This window comes from Streptopelia decaocto (assembly GCF_964273445.1).
Source record: "Streptopelia decaocto genome assembly, chromosome: 2".
Taxonomy (NCBI): domain Eukaryota; kingdom Metazoa; phylum Chordata; class Aves; order Columbiformes; family Columbidae; genus Streptopelia; species Streptopelia decaocto.
The window spans coordinates 44,702,491-44,716,502 of record NC_138655.1 but is presented as its reverse complement, the minus strand read 5'-3'; positions in this window follow the sequence as shown (position 1 = coordinate 44,716,502).

Sequence of the window (14,012 nt, the reverse complement as noted above, 5' to 3'; positions counted from 1 at the left end):
GCAAGAGAGAAAAGTTCAGATGGAGGTGACTCAGTTGCTGAGTGTTTACCTTGGCCCAGCATGCAAGTCTGTAAATAATAAAGTATGTTAATATATTGGCATACTTACAGCCATTGCTGTTTCAGCAAGGAGAAATTACAACCTCCCTGAGATACATATGTTTCCCAGGCAAGATGCCGTGAGGTAATTTCAGCCCCAGTGTCTCTCCAGATCTGGTTCATGGATGACTGAAGACAGAGGAAGGTCCTCCACTGACTTCCATAAACGTTAGCTCAAGACCTATGGGCACATGGCCATGAAACAACAAGCATCTGTCACCTCAAATGCAGAGAGGTAACAGAAGTGTCAACCAGATTTCATTAGCTCTGTACAGGCAGGTGTTGGATTAACCCAAGTCTGTGCTTTGGTTTAAAAAATATGTCCTTAGATGCTCCTGCAGCATCCTGGAACTAAAAATGTGCACAATTTTACACCTGCTTTTGAGTGGATCTCTTCCACTGCAGCACTTTTAGCTCTTTACTGTCTCCCACCAAATTGCACATCAAGAGAAACTGTCATCTCGCTGCCAGGAAACAGAAATCACCGGTTGTCTGGTCTTATAGCTGCAAAGTGACCGCAAGATCATGTGTGAGTCCATCCCAGCACAGGGACGGCTACAGACAAGCATGCTTGCTGTGTGCTGTTGGCAGGCGTTTCTGTTCTTTAGAGAGAGGGGGAGAAGCACAACACAAAAATGAAGAGGCTAAAGCTGCTTTTTAGAGTCTTCTGGCTGCTAGCTGACTTTCATTGGACATGAACATGAAACCAAAGGGAAGGATCAGCCCAAGGCTGAGATCTTTGGACCAAATTCACCTTGGCACAAAGCAGGAGCAGCTCCCTTCAGGAGCTGTACCTGCCTACTCCTTGTCTGGAATGTTCTTGTCCTGGAGAATTAGTTCACACGTTTTGTTGTGTGCCGCTTTTCTGCTCTTTTGGCACCACTTTTGGGATCAGGGAACATGAATTCTTCTGATCTTCAGTACAAAGGAGCAAAATGAACAGATGTATGCCTGCAAGCCACAAGAAGGGGTGAAGATGGTATCACCTTCCCTACGTCTGTGTCTCCTCTGGCCAGTGTCTCTCATGCCCAGCAGCCTCCAGCGCTGAGGCTGGTGGAGCTGTGCCACAGACCATGCCATGGGGGAGCAGCCATGGTGCCGATGCTGCGTGGTGCGGATGGCAGAGACACTGCCAGTTTCCTCTTGGCAGACATGGACCTGTTGGAGAGGGGCCAGAGGAGGCCACCAAGATGATCAGATGGCTGGAACACCTCTCCTATGAGGACAGGCTGAGGGAGTTGGAGTTGTTCAGCCTGGAGAAGAGAAGGCTCCGAGGAGACCTTATTGAGGCCTTCCTGTACTTAAAAGGGGACTATAAGAAAGATGGAGACAGACTATTTGGCAGGGCCTGTTAAGATAGGACAAGGGGTAACGGTTTTGAACTAAAAGAGAGAAGACTGAGACTAGACATGAGGAAGAAATTTTTTACACTGAGGGTGGTGAAACACTGGCACAGGTTGCCCAGAGAGGTGGGTGATGCCCCATTCCTGGAGACATTCTAGGCCAGGCTGGACGGGGCTCTGAGCAACCAGATCTAGTTGAAGATGTCCCTGCTCATTGCAGGGGGTTGGACTAGATTTTGAAGGTCCCTTCCAACCCAAACCATTCTATGATTCTATGATTTACGATTGTGCAGGACACATTTGTGGCTCAGGGACAGCACAAAAATAGGCTGTGCAAACAGACTGACCTTCTGCAGCAGCAATAGAGGATCTATGAAGATAAGGATTCCTACAGTTTATCGTGCTGCTTTCAATTAGAAGTCTGTCAGAAAAATACAGTCATAGAAAACAATTGTAGCAAAAATCTGTAAGTATATGTAGGTGCTGAAACAAGGGGTGGCGTGGAAAACAGAAGTCTCTGGAGATGGCTTAGCAGACCCAAAGGGAACAACAAATATTTTCCTTATAAAATAAAGTATAGGAATGCCTTGAGGTATTTGCAATGAAAAAATTATTTGAAACATTTAACCCCTTTTCGCTCCATAATTTCTCTACAACTAGACTCAATTGTTTATGATTTCCCTTCTTAAAGTAGCCCATAAATGTTTTATATGAACATGTTTCAGTTTATGAATGCTCATGATGGCTTTAGCCTTGAGGGTTTGCTTACCCTGATTTGTTCCATGCTCTCTCATTGCTCATCTAAACAACAGAAGTTATTTTTCTTCCGTACTACACCAGTGAGCCTGCACAGATGGGAAGATCGTTTGTTATTACTTCGCTGAGAACACACAAGTGACCACGTAAGAGATCCACATGTCAGATAAGAGGGAATGCATTTATTTCCCCAACATATTTTCATGCTGTTACAAACCTGTTGCCCAAGGAAGTCAAAGCACTCCCCGTATTGAGTTAGTTCTCTCAGAATTGTAGGGTACTGCTACCACATTTTACAAATAAAAAACATGAAGGAAAGAGGACATCAGTGATGTGCCTTGCCTTACACAGACAGAAGTTGAAGGAAAACCAAAGAACTGAAGACACATTATGCTGCAACAAGTTCTTTTTTAGCAGTGAAACCACTCTTCGTTTTTCCAAAATGTGTCTTCTGACAAACAGTGAAAGGGCACAATCATAAACTATGGATTTTCATTTTCATTTCTGTATTTCTATAGTTGAATCTCTACAGCAAGATTTAGAGGTAGACAAAGCAATGAACTCTTTGCCTGGTAAATGCATCCAGTGCTTGCCCCATCTTCTTTCCTGGAGGAAAAAAATTATGCCCGTGTGTCTGTCTGACTATATGTCTGCTTGAGCTGGTACACGCTCTTAATTTTCACTTCCTTCAGAAGTAATCTCTTTGCTCGTATTTCGCTAATTGAATATGTTCTATAGATCAATTTTCATTACATTGCATTTCTGCCTCACTGGTTATGAGGAATGAGCCATGAACTATAGACCATATCTCATCCTGGCCAGCGGAGATAATCAAAGAGATGGTTAAATCTGCTTCCTATACAGTCTGATAATTCTGAGCAATAATCTATTTTTTCTCTCTCTTTCTCTTCCTTCTGAACCCTGTGAATATGGCATATTAATCAGAGCTTCAAATAAAAGAGGAGGGGAATAATAAAACATACTGCAGCTCAAATTAACAACTTCATTCAGTGATTCTCTCTTCAGGATTGCAGTAGAACAAATCACAGTCTTAATCTTTTAATTAGAATTTTTTAATTTGAGTCATGTGAAGTTACACTTGATAATATAAAACCACAAATGTGACACTTAGCAGAGGGAGGTCCTGAACAATTTCTAAAAAACTGCCAGGGATCTTCAGTTAATTCTTGGCATTAAAAAAAAAAATGTGTGGAGAAAGAACTACTGTTTTATAATCCTGCCAGAGTCTTATCTCAAAATCAGAGATCGCTCCAAAACAATGGTGCAGTCTATTGTAGTTCAAGATTATCAGAAAACAGCTGTGAATATGTTTAATATTTATGCTCTATTTTGGACTCTTCTGGCATATCGAAGTTCTGGTTTACTGTGCTGTATAGCCCATATACTCATGAATCCCAAATCACTCAAAAAGCATTATATTGATTTGATATCCTTAAGATGTAAGTTCTTTTTACTCAGCTCTGGGAACTGAACATAGAGGATCCAAACTTTAAAAGTCCTGAGTACTAAAATGTCCCTCTTTTTTTTTCTTACTGAAAATTAATATAGGATCACAAGAACAGACACATTGGATCAGATTCAAGGTCCAGCTAGCACAGGATCCTGTCTCTGGCAGTAACAAATATTACCTACTTTGGGAATAATATAAAAATAGGCAGCAATGCAGTGACATTCTCTTAATATAGTTACCAGCCTTCTGTGCCTGCAGCTGAGGAATGTCCGCACCAGAGATGGCATCTTGGTGTTCAACAGCCCCTGAGGATTTTTCTTTCATTAATGTATTCAAGAAATTTTAACCCTATTAGACCTTTTAGATCCAGAACATCTTATGGCAATGAGATCCGCAGCTTAGATACCTGTTGTTTGAAGAACATCTCAATCTGACACCTCAAACCTGTATGTTTTACTGCAAGTTCCTTTGTTCAAAGAAAGACTAAACAGTTACTCACAAGTTACTTTTTCAGGTCTGCTCAGGACTCCACAGAGGTCTCTATCACATCTCCCCACTCGCCCTTTCTCCTGTCTGTATAACATCTATTTGTTGCTTGAACAAGAGTGGTGCCACATGTTTGGTCTGGCTGGTTGTCTTTCTGTGTAGCTCTTCCTCTGCTAGTGGGGGAGAGAAGCCAGATCCAAACACACCATATACATATTATGGCATAATGATAAATAACATAATACTGTGAAACACAATAAAATTGCAAGAGTCAGCAACATTGATAGTGAAAGTAGCACTGCTGACCCCTTAGCAATAGAGAAAACCACATAAAATCTAGTTTAGGTAGTGCTGTACAAGCACTTTAATCACATTTTCAACTTCACTTTCATGAATTAAAAACGTTTCCCTTGTTATTGAATTGTTACACCTGTTTTAGAAATTTCAAGTCTTATGGCAATGATGAAAATGTTATAAAATCTAATCTGACATGTCAGTTTTAGGTCAGCCTGTACTCATCACTCAGCTAGGGTTTCAGGCTCAATTTTTGCTTTCAACTCTTCAAACTCTGGCAATACTTTCAGGCTTCTAAATGAAATATTTCTGGTTCTGTCTTGGTGTAGATCATTTCAATTCAAATGTAAGTACTAGGGAAAATGGATAAATACAGATGCCTTTTTTTTTGTTTTTAATAACTTTTCAGTATATCTGTAAAGCTGAAGTTCTTCCATGCCAAAGGCTGAAATTTAGTACAGAATAGCTCCAGTTACTGAAAAGGGCTTTGAATGTTTTGGTGGAATTGATTGTGTGAGTGATTTAAACCAACCTAGAGACCTATCACTGCACAAGAGTTCTCATTTTGTACAAGTGGTGGCAAAGTCAGGGCCAGTTTAGCACCACAGAGGAGTCACAGAATCGTAAAATGTCCTGAAATGGAAGGGACCCACAAGGATCATCGACTCCAACTCCTGTCCCTGCATATGACAACCCTGCAGTTCACACCATGTGTCTGAGGGTGTTTGTCCAGTCTCTTCTTGAACACTGTCAGGCTTGGGGCCATTACTGCCTCCCTCAAAACACTGGAGAATGCGGGCATCGATCCCGCTACCTCTCGCATGCTAAGCGAGCGCTCTACCATTTGAGCTAATTCCCCATTTATTGAAGCTATGCAGGAGAGAGCCCTGCAGAAATCGTTGTTTGGGTGCCCACAGGTCAAATGCATGCAGGTGTTATCCAGAGTCACTACCTGCTTTGTAACTCATGACTGGTGTGGGACACACACTCCATGAGTTTTGCTTCACGTACTCAGTAGCAGCAATCAGTCCCCAGGTCGCTATGCCAGAGGTGGTCCCCATGGAAAGCAAGCTGCAGACCCCTGAAATTGCACACAATATTTCCTTCTTCTTCCTCATCAGCTTATGTCGGCATAGGTGCCAGCTTCCCTTTGGCTGGTTTCCAGTTCTCCTGGGCATTCATGGGGTGGATGAAGAATGGTGTTGCATTCACCAAAAGGGAGTGACCCAGAGCTCAGTGTTGCAGAGTGTGATGTGCTGCAAGCTCACGTTGCTCCTGTATGTCCCCATTGGACCACAAAGGCAGCAAGTCAGGGCACTGGCAAGACTGGCAAGTGACTGTCTTTAGGACATGGGGCCATTGGGGGTGAAGAGGGGAGGACCCCAGCCCTGCAATGCAATCCCAGCCCACGTTTGCCTTCGGACCCTTGCTGCTGTGTGAGCAACACCTCCTAATCACAAGGTGCACTGAGCAGCCTGACGATGACAGGCATAGACGTGACCGATACACTTCTCTCTTGGGTTGTTGTCTGTTTGAAACACATAGAGAGCTGGAGGGCAAAGGGAGCATGATTGTGTGTGTGCAAAGGAGAGATATCCTGCCCCTGCCCAAGCACAGGGACTACAGCCAGGACAAATCTTATCTTCTTCACAATATTCACTCTGCAACTCATGAGGCTGAAAGAAGCTTACTTTTGTGGACAGCTAATTTTTAAAACATTATAGTGTTGGATGGGGAGTAGTATTTAAGAGAATTTTACCTTGGTGTTTGGTTTTAATTGTTTTTGGTTTTGGTTTTGTTTTATATATATATATATTTACTTCCTCCAAAGCACATGGAACAGTAAATAGCTATAGTTATTGCGTACCTTTCCATGGAGCCACATTAGTATCAAGGCACCTGAAGTGCAAAGAATTGTGAATACTACTTGTTTAAGTAAATCATTACAAGTAGCCACTTTCTGGACAAGTTGTAACAAAAATATCTCTGTAGTTATTTTCTTTCTTCCTCCTACCACTGCTACTTCTGGCTTTGCTCCCAGGCAACTCTCCTTTTCAATGCAGAAAATGTCCCTTATTACAAGTTAAAAGCAACATATCCCAATATTTAAAAAATGTTTGCTATGGGGTTTTTGTTGTTCTTTCTTAGTTTGAGTCTACGATGTATATTTTGTGCCTGCTACAGCAATGCTTGCTTTCAAACTTCCAGCCCAACAAGCAATACCTCAAAAAGAGTCATATTCCTTTGCCTGCGAGTAAATAATTAAAACCAGAATGATTGTACTCAGAGACAAGAATAATCTGACTTTCCTTATTATCATCATCAGAAATTGGAAGCTGTTTGAGAACATGGGCCAATATCTTCCTGTGTGCCAAATGCTAACAAAATTCTGGAGTTATTTACGTGAGTTTTTTTATTTCAGGATGGTAGACAACCAATTATTTTTGAAGTAATCTTAAGCAAGATTTTGGGAATTGAGTTCTTAGTTCTGGGAAATTAGTTCTTATAGCAGCTCTACAGGTGTGAGGCATGGTGATTCTCCTCATCTCATTTGAAAAACTCTGCTCATCTTTTGCTGTCAATAGAAGCTGGGAACTCCAGCCCCAGTCAGTACAATACATGTTGACACGAAGGTTTTAGTTCACAACAGAAGAGTTTTTTTACAGGGATTCACCTGGTTGTTCCCACTAGGCTTTGTTTCACACTGTGCAGCAGGTGCAGAAGCCATAAAATAGATTCATTGTGGAAGAAGCCAAACCAGACCGATGCAGTGCATCTACAAACACAAATGCATTTAATGAACATCAGGTGCTGAAGCCCTTCAGTCCACAGGACCAGCCCAGAGCTCATCCAGTGTGAGCCCTCTCTGGCACACACAAAACACTGCCCTCAGGTTCACCAGCACTCCCCTCTGCAGAGCCACCGGCTGCTCCTGTAAGCAGAGCCAGCCCCACACCAAGGATAATGTCCTTTGCTAAACTGCTGCCAAAATATTCAGCTCATTGTAAAATACAGTCCATGACAATTTAAATACGTTGTTGCCAGAGTTACTGAAGTGCTGTGCTACCCTCAGCACTTACTCATAGCAAAGTGCACATGGTGTGCAGAAAAGAAAGGAGGCAGTGGGGCAAGGCAAGGATACAGGATAGATTTTCTAATTGTGACTGATAGGAGAAGCTGGTCTTTTAGCACCAGTGGGGCACCACAAGGCCAGAACCACTAGAATGCGTCCTTTTTAACTGTCCAGACTTGTGCTTTTCTGCATTTGTGACTGCATTTCAAAAGAAATCCTTTACATCCCATATAAGCTGAACTGTATTTACCAGCCCATACTAATCCATCTTTCTTCAAAGATCTCTATTACGTAGTTAAATATGATTGCTTCCTGTCTGAAAACACTTTAACTACACTGGTGTGTTGTCCTTACTTCTATACAAGTTTCCACTCTGTATAAACAGCATGCCTGGGTTTTCAATCAAACACTGAAGCTGTAACTCTGATTAGCAGTCATGATATAGACCCCTATTTCACTTATTTCTTGTACTATGAAGCTGGTATGAATATTTATGTTTTTATGTAAATGACAACCAGGGAGCTTTTTAAGTTCAACAATGACTGTATTTGCTCAGGGGTCTGGTACTTCTTCTTTGTTTTCTCTTATGAATGTTCCTCATATATGACATTTAACTTAAAAATTTACTGTCTTTGTGGGGGAGAAAGTGGCTTGTGGAGGTAGGCATTGCTTATGTAAATTGTTCCGTCCTCTGGGAGAAGGTTTAGTCACTTGTCATTAGTTTCCTTATTACCCACTGTAATGGATGAACAGTTACTGGTTTGAATATATATTTTCAAAAGCAATATGTAATAAAAACTCACCTTTTATACAGCAAAATCATTTGTGAACCACTCATAGAAAATCTGCAGCCTGACAGGAAAAATGTTTTAGTTTTTGTTCTCTTACTGTTAGTCACTATTATGAGACAAAGCCGAATGTGCGTACATGGATAGTGTGCAGAATTAATTTAATCGAGAACAAAGAAACACATGATGGCAGAGTGAACAATGATAGAGGTTTTCAATGCTCTGCTGACTGGGATATTCCTGGGCTCTTCCACCATTGATAGTTTTATTCCTATACATTCAAAAAGAACTGATCCAGCTCTGTGCACACAGTTGGTTTGCTTCTTACATGGCTTGTTTCTATGGTAATACTAAACCAGGAGATTTCTAATTACTCATGCTTCCTTATTTAGAAAAATACACAAAGTCAGATGCCATAAACTGAACCATTTTAACCAATGACACTAGGTAAATAAGTGCATTACTTTGCATCAGAGTCTGGCAATGCTTCTTGCTGCTATGATTACCTGAGGTGACCTCGGCTTTACAAGAACTAAAAAATTGTTTGGTTTTCTTTTTCTGTTTTTTTTTTTTCTTCAGATGAGATGATTCCCCACTTTACCCCTCATTTCATTGCTTCCATTCCTGACAGTCACGGGAAGAATGGCACAGATCTCTTCAGCATCTGCTACAGTGAGATGTGAACAATATTTTCAAAGGACTACCTTGCAAGTTGCAAAGGAAAACCACTGTAAAGGGAAAGTGTGTTTCACATGAGTTTCAGCTCAGCTTCCTAATTATTCCCTCAGGGAGCAGAATTTCTTCCAGTTGTAATCAGGATAAGTCTGGCCCTTCAAAGCAGATTTCCTGGATTTTACACAGTTTGGGGGCCACCTGTAGAGGGTGAGGAGATCTTGTATGACGGCACATTGCCATTAGCAACCATTTTGTCAAACCTCTGCTGCTTTCCCTGAGACTATTCAGGACCGATGCTTCCCACGGTGCCGCAGGGGTACAGGGACAAGCTTCACACTCGGTTAGGTACTATCTGTCTCCTTTGCTAGGTGTCACAGATGGTGTCTGCTCAGCCGTCTGCTTCCGTCCCGCAGACATCACTACAATCCCACCTCCGGGTAGGTGAAGTTTCCGGGGAAAGAAGATCTTCAGCTTCACTGCTCCTCACTTTCTCAGTATATTTCCCCTGATTATCATCTGGCAGGTGCCAGCAGCTGGGGGTTGTCCCCATCTTCAGTGGGGCTGTAGTCTCCTTTCACTAAAAAAAGCAGATGTACCTCCTTTTTACACTATAGCCACCTTCTGAACAACAGTCTGGTTTTAGCCCATTTGGACTGCTGGCTAATATTCTTCTGCTGTTGCTGACAAAGATTAAATTAATCTTGAGGGGTTTTCTTCTTTCCCAACTTGTGTAATGACAATCCAATCCAGAAATCCCCCTGGCACGGGGAAAGCAGCCACCGGCCTCACAAAGAGCTTTCACACTTCACAGATCCTGAAAGACTTAATATCACAATTTCAGCAGAAAAGCAAATTAATTAGCCAGGCTTTCACTGATGAGAACTTCTTTCATCTAATGAAAGAGGATACTCTCAAATCCTGAAATTTTACAGTCAAAGGTGAATCAGGAGAGAGTGCCCAAGATGGACTTGGGCATCCCTTTTGAAATGAGGGATTTGGCATACATTCAATAAGGCATCCTAGTAAAAAATATATTTCAATGTGGGCCTGATATGAAGTGCACACTTAGGAGCTTTCCTGAAAAGGATTGCGGTTAATAGGTAACACTGCATAACCCTGGTGAATAACTTGGGTGTAGCATCTATTTTTTTTCAAATTGTGCAGATTCCCTTTAAACAAATAGATTTCCCACCACTATCTGACTATTTCAGAGTTTGAAAAACTCCGTTCCCTGGAGAGAACCATTTTAAAAGGCCATACTTGGGTCTAACCTCATGATAGTACACCTTAAATTACATGCACTCTTAAAAGTCATTCATTCATTCTCATAATAGGTTATATCAGGGCCACAGTGAGGTTAGAGAAGAGGGATTGCTCTCCAGGGATGCTGGTAGAGTGGGCAAATATGTAGATAGAGCTAAGAACCTAATTTTTAATTCCGGGACTGGGCTGAGGCAATTACCACTTAACACTGTCCTTCCCTGAGGCAAGCAAGTTAGGTAAAATGAGCGAGGGGAGGACTGTGCCAACACGTCTTGCCTTGGCCTACCAGAAATAGTGCTGTAGGACAGTGAAAGATGCAAATGGTTATATCCTGTATGAGGCAGGAATTGCTCTATTTGAGCCTGCCTCACAGAACGCAGATGCCCCTGAGTAAGACTTTTCAGACTTACCCTCCTGATGATTTATATACTTCACTATAAAATATTAAGAAAGACAGCTGATATATTATATCACTTCTGTTTCACACACATAATGTAAAGTAGCTTGTGTGTATCCATCCAAACAGTTTAACGTACTACTAATGTATTTGGGGGTTGTTTTCTCAAGGTTTCAGCAGGGAAGCGTCCTTCTGTAAAAATACCATACAATGTATTTATCAGATTACCATGTTGACACAGTACAAAGTCCAGCTTTCTCAGCCTCCTTCCCTCCCCACACTCTGCTCTGCTCGCTGCAGCTCCTGCAAGAGAGAGGTGGCAGAGGCACTGTCTACAAATGAGACCACATGGGCTTCAACATACTGTGTTCTGCAATGTATAAGGCTGCACTATCGTAGCGTGATGGTGGGCTCTGTGTTAAGCTGGAGGTGGTAATTTACTTTATTATTTGGTTCTAGAGTAACTTTTGCAGGTGCAGGGCATACTCACCTCCTGTTGACTGCATAGTGGCTCCTGGGTCAGAAGGGATCTGAGGATGGAGCTCCAGGCACATTGGGGGACTTAGATTAAAAGCTAAAAATAAATAAATGTATCAACAAAGCAGGTAGAGAAATGAATAATAGTGAGAGAGTATGATTTCCTGAGGATTTCCTCAGATGTTTCTGGATTGTAAGTTTTGACCAAATGTAATATTTTATGGGGAATCTGTGGTATGGGATGACATTTGTCAGAGACAGAAAAAAAACAAAAAAAAATTTTAAAAATCACTTTATTCCAACAGGTTCTACAAAACAACAATTTAACCAGGCTAATTGTGACATTTAGGAATTGCTGTTACTTACTCTGAGAAAAATTTGGGGTTTATATGTTCTGTAAACAAAGGCTGCTGCTATATATGAAAATAAGATCTGCTAATTTGAATTCTTTCCATTTGTTTTAATGGGAAATACATTGCACAATTTTGGTAAATATAAAGAGAAATCACTAGTCAGGAATCCCCTCCTGTAGTTAATGAAGTAATAAATGAAGAAATAGGGAAGCATCTGCACAAGGGAATGCTAAGTTTTCTCTTCAGATAGTTGTATTTACAAGGATGCTTTGATGTATGTCTTTGCTAGAAGAACCAGCCACACGTTTGCTTCTCCTGTGGGTCTGTGTAATGGATAAGATCCAAATGCTGACAGAAGAGCATCTAAATCAGTTATGCATTAGAGAGATTGATGTCTCTTTTGTTCCTCCTTTCTTTAACTGGACTCACTGATGAAGATGATGCAGATAATTAATTATGGCTAAGAAGAATGAAAGCAAAAGGGCCATACTCACTCCTCAGCCATGACTCTGCACTGGATTAATATCAAGCAGGTTGTGGGGTCAAAGAAGTTCAGGAAAAAGCCTTTGGTAATAAATTATACTGAGATTATGTCCTGTAATCTAACTGCAACTCTTCCATCAGCAACTAAAGATCATGCGTAAAGAGCTCTTAAAAAAACAAAAGTCAAAGAAAGTGTGGATGAAGATGGATGTGCTTCCCCAAGGCTCTGCAAGGCTGATTATTTAATAGCCTTTTCTGTACCACGCCAACCCTGACTAGGTCGCAGCTGGATCTGTAGGTGCTTCTCTTACTGTGTTTGAGGGAAACTTAGGACCCAAGTGTGTTGCTTTGCCCTTTGTCAACTTGGAGTCATCTTCTGTTTTTCACCTGCTAAACAGGATTCTGTACATGAGCTGCAGAGTGAGTTTTGTTAAGAAATTACCAGCAAACATCTAGTTTTAGAGATGAGACAAATGTTCATTTTTAAAACATTTTTGGCGGGTAAAGCCAGTTTGCCAGCCCACCCCGCCACTAGCTGCCACTTCCAGCATTGTTGGTAGAACACAGTAAATCAGCTACACAAAACCAAACTGGCCGCAAATGTATCATTAGCCTGATCGAGGTACCTCAGGGTGCAAAGGAATGTGCGTGACCCAAGTCCTCTCCGCTAGGGGAAACAAAATCTACTGCAGGGGACTATTAGCAAAATGTGGCTGTTTCTGCAGCAGTGATCCTTATGACGGTGCTGGCCTTGGGGTAGAATGGAACCATGGGAAGCGTTTGAGGCAGGGAAATGGATGTCAGGATGTCTACAGAGAGGACAGCTTCCATGTTCATGTGGATGATTGATAAATCCCCAGCCCAGACCTTCCATGGAGCTCAGTGTGAGTCTCTCCAGTTTTAGGAGTCCTTGTTTCTGAACATTCAGTACCTGAAGGCTCTGGGAGATGATGTCCATCAGATTGGGCTGTTTCAGCTTAGGAAATCACAGGTGTGGAGGGTGACCCACGCTGACCATCATGACTGGTGGAGACAGGACACGGGAGCACCTGACCATAGCTGAGACCCAACACAGCTCTCACCTGCAATGCTGGCAGCCTCAAGCAGGAGTCAGAGACCAGCCAGTGGTGACCTGCAGCTAAATCTCCAGACCACAGGTCTCCTGAGTCAGTAGGTCTCCTGGTGGACATTTAGACTGGACGTGCCTGAAAATGAAGGGATGTTTTTTAGCTTGATTCCGTCTCTTTGCTCTGCAGCCTTCCTTCTGTACAATGAAGATAACAATTCCTGCAACACTCAGGCAGACGCTGATGACAAAATCATCCACCAGCACCTCAAACACTGCTGTGCGGAGTTCCAGAGAAGGCCATACAAAAATAGCATATCTTTTGATCTTCAAACTCGCTTAAATGCAGCCTGCAGATGCAGTGAAATCCTCAAATTGTTCTGTGGGCACAAAAATAGTTTTCTTGTCACTATGACACACAAGGGTGAGGAAGAAATTCAGTAGTTTTCAGACTACCAAAAAAGCCAGAATATTCCTTTGGCTTTGAGTGGCAGGTTTTTGAGGGGCTGTCCACTCTGCATTACCTAGGAGTACTTATATTTGGGATCTTTTCCCCCTCAAGATGTGTCTGTGACCTGTGGAAAGCAGCAGGGCTCAGGAGCATACTTGACCTGCAGGCCCAGTTTCCTGGTTTTACAGTTTTAGTGCCATTACATCAGCAGTGCAGAAAGGTGCCAGTGGCACGGCACTGTCATCTCTCTTCCACCACAAAACATCAGAGCAGATGGCCCCCAACCCAGTCGATGGTGGTGAACCCCTCTGCATCTCAGCTCTGGCCCTAACACACTCTCTCTTCCTAGCAATGGGAAGAGTTGGAAACCCCATGAGTATCCCCCACCACCATTTTCAGGTCACCCTTTCCGTCAGTTAATTATGACAACAGAGCTGCTGTGCCAGGCCTATATAGGGTCCATATGTCCACAGGGACGTGGCACCCCGTAATCTATGCAGCAGGGGAGGTCCCACAAACACTGGGAAGAAGCTGGGTC